This window comes from Schistocerca serialis, chromosome 8, assembly GCF_023864345.2.
Source record: "Schistocerca serialis cubense isolate TAMUIC-IGC-003099 chromosome 8, iqSchSeri2.2, whole genome shotgun sequence".
Lineage (NCBI taxonomy): Eukaryota > Metazoa > Arthropoda > Insecta > Orthoptera > Acrididae > Schistocerca > Schistocerca serialis.
The window spans coordinates 38,331,152-38,343,885 of NC_064645.1; positions in this window are offsets into that span (position 1 = coordinate 38,331,152).

Here is a 12,734-nt window from a genome sequence, read left to right on the forward strand (position 1 = left end):
ATATTTATGCATTTATGTCGATGTATAATTGGTTTGTTTCGTAAATATTATTTGTATTTTTACGCTGGGTCTTGCCTAGGGAAAACTGCTATCGAACGATTACATCGATAGGTCGTGTGAAGACTCAAAGTGTGTAGGATCTTTGGTAGTGTTAACTCTGCCGCGTGGAGCGCGGGCAGAGCAGTAAGAGTCTGGCAGGAGTAGTGAGTGGAGCAGGTGTGTTGTGTGACGCTCCCGCGAGTTGCCGCGCTTTCGGGGTTTGGCAGCATGTAATTGCGCTCGGCTCGCGATGATAGTTTCTGACATGGTGTCGCGGACGGGAAGCATTAGCTGGCGCACATCAAGAGCCCGTTTCGCCTGGTGACCATGTCGAGAAGAAGGCGCGCCAACATCCAGCTTCTACAACAGCGACGGCCGACAATGAGTGACTGTCGCCACCTCCTCGATCGACGGCTTCAAACCTTCAATCAACCAACAAGGAAGACTAAAAGCATGTAAAGTTTCAGAACTGTATGGCAGACCTCAGCTTTTCAAATTGTTCCATTTGCCTCGCAAAATTACAGCAACGTAGCATGAACCTTTGTTGCTCATTGTCCCAATTGCATTGCCAAGCAGGGTCCCTTCCTTTTCCGAAATGAACCCGAGTGTCGTTGAAATTCAAATGCCAGCATAATTCCATTTCACTGCTTTAATTTCAAAGTTCAATTTAAGCATTAGCTGGCTACAATAGTTAGATTACACAAGCACAAATTAAGACTGCGAGTTTTGTTACCGTATTTTAGCTTACCTGTGACTGCAGCTCAGCTTGGTACATACTAAATTTTACTATTGTTAATTGTTCAGAATCGTTTAATTCAAGTTCAAAGTTAAATCTCTTCTTTCTAAATTGCGTAGATTCAAGTATCTTTAGAAATGATTGTTGAGGTAGTCCAAGACTAACTGTATTTCGATGTGCTTCAGAAAGAAAGCTCAGTTTTAACTTCAGTCACTAAATTAACTTTCGATTTTCCGGTTTCATTAATTCTTTTGCTAAATTAAGTGTAGCGAAATTTATTACTTCTGACAAACTTTCAGTTTTCACACTACACGTGTCAACCTTCAGTTGCCACGCTTCTAGTGCTAATTATATGTGTAATAACCTTTCTTTTTCAGTTATTATAGTAATTGTCCATAGGACTGGCGACCGTAATTTCCCCCAAATCTCAAATATCTAATTACCACTAGTTGACTGTTAACGTAACGGCCACACATTTACTTTCTTTATTAACTTTATCCCTATTTCAAAATTAATTTCCACCAGTTTCACTTGCATTTTTCCTTTCATTTAGATGTAACCCTTTCCTCCCTCTTTACCGACAGGTTAACTTCGGTGACGATTGCTTTTCCAAAATTCCCATTAGGTACATGCGGTTTCATTTTTCACTGTCATTAAGGTCGATAAGTGAGGGGGAGGTTACAAGTCATTGATCCCTTTGATTAGAGGCATTTGTCGGATAGTGCCGCGGGTTTGCGGGACGAATTTCAACACCCACTGGCGGACCACCCGTACTGTTTACGACACCCCTGTTGTTGCTTGTTCGATAATTATTCTGTGGTCGGTCACGACTACCGTTCCTAGGTCCGCTGTAGTTGCGCCTAAATCTCTGCTCATTACCATATCTTCTAAACTCCCGGGGGTGTCTTTGATTTCCTATAGGCGAATGATGACCATTGGCATAGTTCGTTCTGCCCGCGTTCCATGAGGAGTCGCGACGCTGCCAACGCTCGCGCATTCTGTAACTCTCAGGCAACCCATTACATCTGTATTGCCACCTGTTTATATGGTTGCGGCTTCGCTTTCTTGGCCGCTGCTCTTAGGCGCTCTGACTGTAATTCTGCGTGGTGCCATTCGCATCGCACTCAAGCTCTAAAAGAAGACTGCGAAAACCCTCTACGTCATCCTTACGTCATCCTGCAAGGATAACGTGCCGCAAATGCATTTGAAACTTTCCCAGGCAAATACGAATAATTTCCTCAGGTCCATAAGGATCGTCAAGATGTTCATTTGCCTGCAGCATGTGCTCGAACATCTGCACAGGGTTGGAGAATTTCGGCCGGTTTAACTCTGGTAGCATAACGAGTCCGTGTTTTACACGACTCTGCGCTGCCACTGACCCATAGATCGACAGGAAGTGTTGTCGAAACTCCTCGACAGTGTAGCAATTGCGTGCAATTGACCTCATCCGCGCCCCTGGCTCACCTTCGAGGTAGCCGCCCATATACTCCATCTTGTGCGCACTGGGCACGTAGGAGGAAGGGAGAACTCGAACTGCTGTAACCAGGCCCGCGGGTGAATCCCCGTAGCCGAGTTACGGAAGACTTCAAACTTCCTCACCGTCAGAAAATGTTTAAAGTCAAATTAGTGAGTTTCCCTTGGCGAACGTTCCTGAGGGGATCCGCGCCGTTCCCACCTGGTACGAGATCCGTGATCGTGACGATGATCAATTTCGCCATCGTTCCCGGAATCGTCGTCGGAATAATGGCCCTTTCGTTCATTTCTTTCAGCTTCATGGGCCGTTAACCCTTTTAGGTGAAGTTCTAAACGGGCCATGCGCTCACATATTCCCTCGGTAACCCCTCTTTGTTGTATATTTATTTCACACTGTCCACGCGGACATTTCGTTATCGACCGTATTTCGTCTACATCCGCTGATGACGAGATAATCGTTTCCCTATTATTGTCAGACTTACGCGGCACTGCGTCTGAGATCCTGGCTATTTCTTCTCGCATCTCTCGGTGGGCCGTGTCTTGTTGTGTTTGCGTAAGCCCTTGCTCTCGCTCGAGAGCTACTATCGCCTGGCTGAGGGTTTCTACCTGCGCGCTAAGGTGGACCGGGCACTTAGCCACAGTGTCCTCTATTCGGGACACAAGAGCCGCGTGGTCACTCTGGCATTGTTCTGCTAACGCGCGGAGATCCCTGGCGGAATATTGTGCTACTCGGGACTCAAGAGCCGCTTGTTCACTCTGGCATTGTTCTGCTAGCATACTTATATTCCCAGCGAACCTTTCTTCTTGCTCCATCACCTGCTTGCTAATGACTTGCTGGCCCTATTCTAAGGCGGAGATGCGTTGGTCAATGATCGCCAGTTTCTCCCCAACACCCTGTACTATTTCACTACGCAATCTTTTATTTGCTTCCTCTATATCCCTTTTATTACTGTCTAGTAATTGCCGTAGCATAGTCTGTAATGAATTTGCATCTATCGACTGATTCAAAAACACTACAGCGGGCTCAGGATGGACAACACTTGTGCTTGCGTTTTCTGCGTTTCATTCCTGGTCGGACTCGACGTTCTGATCACGTCCTTGTTCAGAGATGTTGTCTGACTGGTTTTTCCGATCGCGGCTCCCTGAACAGCTACACGTCTCCATCATAAGGATAGTTACTCCGTGCTCCAAAATACAAGAATAGTACCAAAGCCTCCTAATGGACTCACAGTCCCCACAAGGCAGCCAAGATTTACTACATTACACCAATACACGACACAGGATAAGAATCAACCCACACTTGTAGCACAATGGAATACTAAATCACAATGTCTATACAGTAATACATAAACAAAATAAAACATGGAAGAAAATGCACACCTATATCCTAAATTCAAATAAATTCTGTGTTGCAGAAAGACAATATACCATTTATCACATCCAACCGAAAATAACTAATCCTCACTGCGCATCAGAAGATCTCTGGTTTACAGAAATCCGTGAGCAGGGTAAGCCATGTGTAACTAACCTGTTATTACGGGTTATTACGTTATTATTCGGAATGTAAATACTTATTGCTTGGGAAGTTAACGTGAGAAGATTAGGGTCGCCACCGATTCTAACCATACAACTAATCGAAGGTTTGGTCGAGTTGGAAAATAAACTAATTTGATCACAGACCAAAAACTCACAAAAATGCATACGTTGTGATGCCGCTCATAGCGGATACAATATAATTAATAGTATTGCCCGCGCACTGTTCACGACAATCAAACATTTAAAATAAAATACACTCCTGGAAATTGAAATAAGAACACTGTGAATTCATTGTCCCAGGAAGGGGAAACTTTATTGACACATTCCTGGGGTCAGATACATCACATGATCACACTGACAGAACCACAGGCACATAGACACGGGCAACAGAGCATGCACAATGTCGGCACTAGTACAGTGTATATCCACCTTTCGCAGCAATGCAGGCTGCTATTCTCCCATGGAGACGATCGTAGAGATGCTGGATGTAGTCCTGTGGAACGGCTTGCCATGCCATTCCACCTGGCGCCTCAGTTGGACCAGCGTTCGTGCTGGACATGCAGACCGCGTGAGACGACGCTTCATCCAGTCCCAAACATGCTCAATGGGGGACAGATCCGGAGATCTTGCTGGCCAGGGTAGTTGACTTACACCTTCTTGAGCACGTTGGGTGGCACGGGATACATGCGGACGTGCATTGTCCTGTTGGAACAGCAAGTTCCCTTGCCGGTCTAGGAATGGTAGAACGATGGGTTCGATGTCAGTTTGGATGTACCGTGCACTATTCAGTGTCCCCTCGACGATCACCAGTGGTGTACAGCCAATGTAGGAGATCGCTCCCCACACCATGATGCCGGGTTTTGGCCCTGTGTGCCTCGGTCGTATGCAGTCCTGATTGTGGCGCTCACCTGCACGGCGCCAAACACGCATACGACCATCATTGGCACCAAGGCAGAAGCGACTCTCATCGCTGAAGACGACACGTCTCCATTCGTCCCTCCATTCACGTCTGTCGCGACACCACTGGAGGCGGGCTGCACGATGTTGGGGCGTGAGCAGAAGACGGCCTAACGGTGTGCGAGACCATAGCCCAGCTTCATGGAGACGGTTGCGAATGGTCCTCGCCGATACCCCAGGAGCAACAGTGTCCCTAATTTGCTGGGAAGTGGCGGTGCGGTCCCCTACGGCACTGCGTAGGATCCTACGGTCTTGGCATGCATCCGTGCGTCGCTGCGGTCCAGTCCCAGGTCGACGGGCACGTGCACCTTCCGCCGACCACTGGCGACAACATCGATGTACTGTGGAGACCTCACGCCCCACGTGTTGAGCAATTCGGCGGTACGTCCACCCGGCCTCCCGCATGCCCACTATACGCCCTCGCTCAAAGTCCGTCAACTGCACATACGGTTCACGTCCACGCTGTCGCGGCATGCTACCAGTGTTAAAGACTGCGATGGAGCTCCGTATGCCACGGCAAACTGGCTGACACTGACGGCGGCGGTGCACAAATGCTGCGCAGCTAGCGCCATTCGACGGCCAACACCGCGGTTCCTGGTGTGTCCGCTGTGCCGTGCGTGTGATCATTGCCTGTACAGCCCTCTCGCAGTGTCCGGAGCAAGTATGGTGGGTCTGACACACCGGTGTCAATGTGTTCTTTTTTCCATTTCCAGGAGTGTAGAAAATGCATGAACACTGCATAAGATCAGCTCCCAGAACACACCTGAAAATAAGACTTAATCTAAAGCACTTGTTTCAAAATAAAAAAGGAAACTAATCACTGGACCTGTGTGTAAGGAAACGCGTTGGATGTGCTAAGGGGAAAGCTACGAGGTGAGTGACTTAGGTGCAAAAACGTAACCTCGGAACACAAGAGAAAATTGTGGATAAAATCATTTATTCCTAGAACATTAAAGAAAAGCATCGATACATTCACCTTTATAATCTACTCCTGAAATTATTGGTGTGAATCATTCATACCACTGCTGTTGCCTGATCGCAATAACTCGTAAAGCGGTACACGTTTCGCAGTACACCCGCGTGCCCACGTGGTTTGTGGAGACGCACTTCGTAGGTATCGTGTCCAAGTTGCAACAATATCACATCACACAATCATGAGCGGTTAACGTTCTTTAAAACAAGCATGAGACCGGACAGTTAGTGATGACGGTAGCCCAACAAAACTTTAATGTTCAACCACGTGGTCGGCTCCGCACGGACGAAAGATACATTAAGCAAGGAAAATTTACGAGAAGGCAAAGCTATTAATATTTAGAAAAATGAAAGCTTATACAGGCACAGCTGAAGGCAAACAGACATTCATACAGAAGCGAGTGCTCACTTCTTATCGACACCTTTGTGTGGCGCTCTTCCGGTGGATCCAAGTCTGCTATAGAAATTTAATAAGTAAGACATCTGCCAAAAATTTTGCATTCCTTGCTGCGACAAGGCAAAGCAATCTTTCAGGGTTGAAAAGCGAGACCAAAAGCTAACAGCTCTCCTCTCGCCAAGTATCAACGCGCCACGCAGTCAGTCTAACTCACCCTTCATCGACTGGAGCACAGCTATGGACGCTTCCCGTACCGGCGGCAGACTGCCACCCTTTCTCCGCTCCAGCCTCCTCCACGCTCCGCGTGGACCGGAAAACCCCAAGATGCCATTTCCGCCACCAACCTAACGCAGGTGGATTTCTCACAAGTAGCGCAAACCTCTTTGCCTACTTGACCACTACGAGAGTTGGCTATTCTGTACAACTGCTGCTGAATCTGTACGACTATCGCAGACTTTCTGCAGCCACCGTCTAGCAACGTGACGCACAACGACATGCATTCAATCACACCACTATGAGAGTTATGAGGAAAGAGAAACAAGAAAAAGAAAGAGAAATGCTAATGAAATTGGGCTACCGGACTAATGAAAGGTGGCTACAGGACCCTTTCACGTGGCCTGCGAAGGCTGGGAATGAAAAGCGACCATGCTAGTTTTAAAAGACAGAAGCAATCTCGGCATTTGCCTCTTGTGATTTAGGGGAACCAAGAAAACGTTAACTTTTAGCAGATCAGCTCGCTCCGTCAGGTGGCATGGAGAGGTGCTGCGCCGAGTTTCGATGCAGAGCTCCCGACGGGTGTGGAAAGGGAGGTTTTGAGTCGGTGCATGCCACCAGCTGTGACCTGCGAAGGCGAGATTCGGACTTTATGTGTGAAAATCGTTCCAAAACAATGAAGGTATGGGAGGTGAAATTGTCAGGAAGGGCAGGAAAACAAATGGAACTGAGAAGACATAGCAATGCAAGGTGTAATTATGATTGCAGTGTACACAAGTACTTCGCTCGAGTGCAAACGATCAGAGAAAAAAAATGGTTCAAATGGCTCTGAGCACTATGCGACTTAACTTCTGAGATTATCAGTGGCCTAGAACTTAGAACTAATTAAACCTAACTAACCTAAGGACATCACACAATCCATGCCCGAGGCAGGATTGGAACCTGCGATCGTAGTGGTCGCTCGGTTCCACACTGTAGCGCCTAGAACCGCAAGGCTACTCCGTCCTGCCCGATCAGAGGAAATAGAGAAAGTGACATAATAAAAGTGGTGTAGGAGCGTCACGGAGGCATGAAGAAGTCTAGAGGAAGCTTTCATCATAGATGGATACAAAATGTCTGATAGTGATGGAAATTTATTGATGATAATGGACGATAGTCAGAGAGTCGTCTGTCATTAGTGATTTCGTCGTACTGCTTTTACTGTCGCTGATGATTTCCTGTAATAATGTATGGTTCTATTCTAAATTCTTGAGCTTATTTGTAAATTTTCGCAAACGAGGACTACAATTAGAGCTACGACAATCACCATTATTATTATAAAATGGAAAAGTCACGGGTGATGAATTGTAAACAATGACCACCTCACTGACCGCCCACGTTAGCTGAGTGGTCAGCGCAGCGGAATGCCTCGCCAAGGGGCCCGGGTTCGATTCCCGGCTGGGGCAGGAGATTTTCTCCGCTCAGGGATTGGGTGTTGTGTTATCATCATTTCATCCCCATCTCCGACGCGCAAGTCGCCCAATGCGGCGTCGAATGCAGCAAGTAGTTGCCCTCGGCGGCCGAACTTCCCCCAATGGGGGACCTCGGCCCACAATGCCGTGCGCTCATTTCCATTTACCGTCTCACTAAACAAACTAAAACTGATTATTTATAGTTGTACTATAGAGGAAAGCCCTATCAGTTACGTAGACTTAAAATGCTTACGATGACGTTCACAAAAATGTGGTGTTTCCTACTACTTTTTACTTTATCTAATAAGTTTGTAACCAAAGCTTAATGCGGCTCTTACGACTTCCAGAATACAGTCTTTAAATTGTGTTTCACAATTGCAGAAACGGATATGTTAATTTTAATTATATGAGACCAGGCTGTGGTGGTTGTTCCCGAGAGGGGCATCCCACTAACCACGTGGCGCACCTCCGCTGCGTAATTAAAACGCCCCCCATCTGTCTGCTATGGCTGGCCCGCTAACAGCTGCGCGAGCGCAAACACGGCAGCCGAACGCAATAAGAGATAACACGCGCCTCCTCAATGCATGTTTCATTCCTTTCTCATACGCGGGACACTGCAACACAATGCTGCGTCGCCAATGATTCAATTAATCCATGTCCATCAATATCGTTCTGTTACTTCGAAGCAAATATTTCAACGATAAGGACTTGCAATAGAGTCATGCTTCTATTTGTCTCGGCGAATCAGACCTCCTTGCAGCCAAAGGTAATTATATACTCTACGATTTACGATAACGGCAAGTAAGTATCACGTCCGGGGATTGCCATAACTCTGGCGACACATTTCTGATTATTAAAGAGAGAAATAACTGAATCGTGTTCATTTTCGATACAAATTTTATGTTATTCTTGAATGGATTTTTCGTGCTGTAGACTTCTGGAAATGGGGTTGAGGTGACGGTGGCGGGGAGGGGGGGGGGGGGCAAATAAGTTCAAATCGGGGCACTTGGCGCCTCCTGGAATCTCTGGGATTCTTTTTACTAATTAAAAAATTGTCACCTATTTCTAGAAATGGTTGACCCTGGTTCTATCCAACAGCAGATTTGACGCTCCCGAATGCAAGAGAAAACACTGTGACCGTAATAAACAATGCCCTGTATAAATTCGTAGGCTTCCACGACCAGCGTCATTTTCCTTAAAATAATTTTGTGTAGTACGCGGTTAGCCACACTGAAGAGGATCGCAGCAAGCCAGTCGAAACGTCGGCAGTTTAGTTGCTTCAACGTTTTACAATCACTCGGCCTACTATCCAAAATTATTTTATTCAAAAAATACTGCATTGTTTGGTTTGCATGTTGTTCACGAGAAATTATACTGTTCTCTTGTCGCCATGGCGATTTCGAAGTAGTTTTGAAATCTCTGGGAATGTGACCAGGTCCAGATCTAGTAGGTGGGGGAGGGTGGGGGGGGGGGGGCAAACTGGGGTATCTGTCCTGGGCAGCAATTTCAGTAGGCGCCAAGTTCATATTCTCGAAGAAAAAACACTTGTTTCACAAAGCGCCCAGGATCTATCGTACTTTGGTTTATCGATTATCCATATGATTTTGAAACACATCCCTATTAGTTTTTGAACACATTCTAAGTCGATTTCTGAACGAATCGTAAGTTGATTTTTGAATGTGTGTGCCCAAAAAAATGAAACCTTGACAAAACTTTTTGCCAGGTCGCTATACTACCAAGGGCCGGGTGTACGGTCCCCGGTTAGCAGCCGCTTAAGTTCTATTTTCGGAATATCGCGGAAAACGCGTGGTACGAACACATAATAACGCCTAGCCGAAGAATAAACGTGGAATAACGAAACTGGTGATTCTGGCAGTGTTAGTGAAGTTATCCAAAGAATAAATTTGGACAATGGCAGGAATATTACAGAATTAGTGATGACAAGATTGTCTGTTAGAAAGAGGAAGGAGAAGAAACGGACAAATATGGGAGAATATGACGATTCCAAATTTATATAAAAATTTCGTACAACTACTACTTTTCGATCTCATACTTGAGCAACTGTACTTGAGCAACTGGAACATATGAATGAAACGTGAAACTATTTCCTAACACAAAACTGTTTGTTTTTAGTAGGCCTAATAGGCATTTAATAATGGTACTTCGTAAATTATATTCTGTTGTGTTATTTATGTAAACGAAGTAGAAAAAAATGACCATTTATGCCAAACCATTCTCGCTTATTTGACGTGTGTTACAATTGCTGCAATATTAAGAAGGCCTATTTCGTTTTATCTTGCAGACAGTGACAAAATAGACGTAATCAAATCGAGAAACCACACCAGTCTTGGCTACTGTTCGTATTGACAGCTTCTTCTGAATTAGACAACGATATTTTGATTTTTCTTGTGGTAAAACATTTGACGAACTTTGATGAGGTAATAGATTTTTTTCTCAGAAAGGAAAGCTGTAGCAAGATTAGAAAGAAAAAACTGGTGGGGCCTAACGATTGAAGAAATGTGTACTGTTCTGATTGTCCCTTGTCTTCAATGGTTTTATGTTTCCTACATTTAATTTTGTGTCACACGAAAGAGAAAGTCATTAGTTAACAGGCAATAAAGAGTGCTAATTTTCTGAAGAGTTCTTATCCTCTCCCTCACAAATAATGCCGTCCAATAGTAATTGTGAGATTTTTTTTAAAGAGGGGTAGGATGTGTCAAACCGGCTGACTGGGAGCAAGAGAGGCATTATTGGACATTTTAATTTCCACTGTCCTGAGTATAGGTTTGATGGCTTATGTTACAAAATATACACGTTTGAATTCCACATAGCGAAATACAGTGACGTGCGATGGAAAAATGCTGTGTGAAGAGGCGTGGCACTGCACTTTGGTACACTTAAGACCAAATAACATGTCTCACATTTCCTCGAACATATATCTTCAAAAAGATGTGCGCTACAAATTGAACATATTTTTGAAAAACCGATTTTTTTAAATTTTTGATGTCCTATCCCAACCGGGCGATGGGGACCACCGGTTCGGAAATATCGTAGATCTTGGGCTGAATGTGACCCTTTACAAAACATTGGTGAAATAGGATACCCAATCTTTTCCCTGTCGGTTCCTTGTATAGCTCTGGTACTTCATCTGTTGACCCAAATGCTGGAAAATACGCAGAAGAGAGGAAATATGGCGAAACATAAGGTGTAAAGGATGTTTTGAGTCTTGTTAAAATATATGGCTCTTAAACAATGCCATCCACTGTTACATCCATGCTTAAGATGGTTCTAATGGCTCTGAGCACTATGTACAGCATCCCATGAAAGGCAAATGCACATCAGATGATAATTCTAGCCCAATTACTGGACCTACTGACTCCAAACTTGTGTTTCTTGAAAATTTGAAAACATTTCTTAGTATCTGGCATGCATTGCCTACTCATGGAAAATTAACCAATGAAACATATACTGCTTCCTCTCACACACTTGCAACAACAGTTCAGTTATGCAGATACATTTTTAACACTTACAACTGGTCCTATATTCTTACAGCAAAATTACACACGGATGCTTTGGAAGCAAGATTTGGAGCTTATAGAAGGCTAAGTGGCTGCACATATAACGTTTCAGTTGAGCAAATCTTGGAATCTGATCGGAAACTGAAAGTAATAAGTCTACGAAAGCTCATATCTACTAAACATGGTGAATTTACATTAAATGATTTTGCACCAAAAGTAAATTACAGCATAAAACACCAAACGTATGAAAATGTAGATAAATTAGAACCCGCTTTAGAGGAACTAGCAAACATTCCCATGATGGATGAAGATTTGAAAGTCTTGGTTTGTATTGCTAGCTACACCAGCAAAACAGTGCTTGAGAAGCTGCAAAAAGGTGGAAAATGTTCAGACTGTGAAGAAATGTTGCAGACACAGGATGAAATTTTGTTGCAGTGTGAAACCAAAGAACTCCTTTCCTATTTCAACCAACTGAATCGTGGGGGATTGAAGTGTCCTTCTTCTATAATGATTTCCTTATGTTGTAATATATATAAACTTTTTCAAGTTCTGATTAGCAGCACATATGAACCAGAATTTCTCAAATTTGAAAATCAGAGAGATGCAGTACTTGCCTTAGGAACTGAATTGTGTGAAAATGCCATTAGTAACCTCAGTGATGTATGCAAATGTAACATTCCTTTAAAGACAATAATCAAGAAAAGTATTAAAGTGCTTTCAAATATTTTTATTCATAATTACACAAAACTGTTAAATGAAAAGTGTGTTTCAAAGGAAATTGCTCGAACACTAGTCAAACAAAAAAGAGGAACTCATGAAGACATTGCAGCAAAAATAACAAAATGCAAAGTGGCCAAGCTGAGCAGCAAATAAATCCAACAGGTACTCAAAATCAAACCACTTCTAACATATTACGTAATGACAGTGACTAGAACTAACTGCATATTGTTTAATACAAATTTGAGCTTTAGTTACACACTTCATTTATTATTGCTATGTAGCTTCTATGTTGAAAATTATTATTAGTGTCCAAATATGCCATTTATATGTGTTGCGTAGTAGTTTTTTTAGATTTGATTTTGAGTTGCATCTCATAATTTTACTTAGTCATAGTACTTATATGGAATTTGTGGCTTTAGTGACAACTTTTTATTTAAGTCTGAAGCTAGAAAAATACATAACAATACATTTATTACGCAATTTAGAATCTACTTTCCATTTATGAAGTTTGTAAATTATTCGTATTAGGGTAGTGCTGAAATACTTGGCCTAAGACGGCCGCCATCTTGGTTTCTGTGTTGTGGTCTGATGTATTGTAGGTGGTCTTGATATTTCTCACATGGTTGCAGTTACCGATTCAAGTATAAGTGCAATTATTGTTTGTGATGTGCTGGTTCTCTTTTTCTTAATTTGTGATTGAATTTGTCTTTGAAATGTAAAAT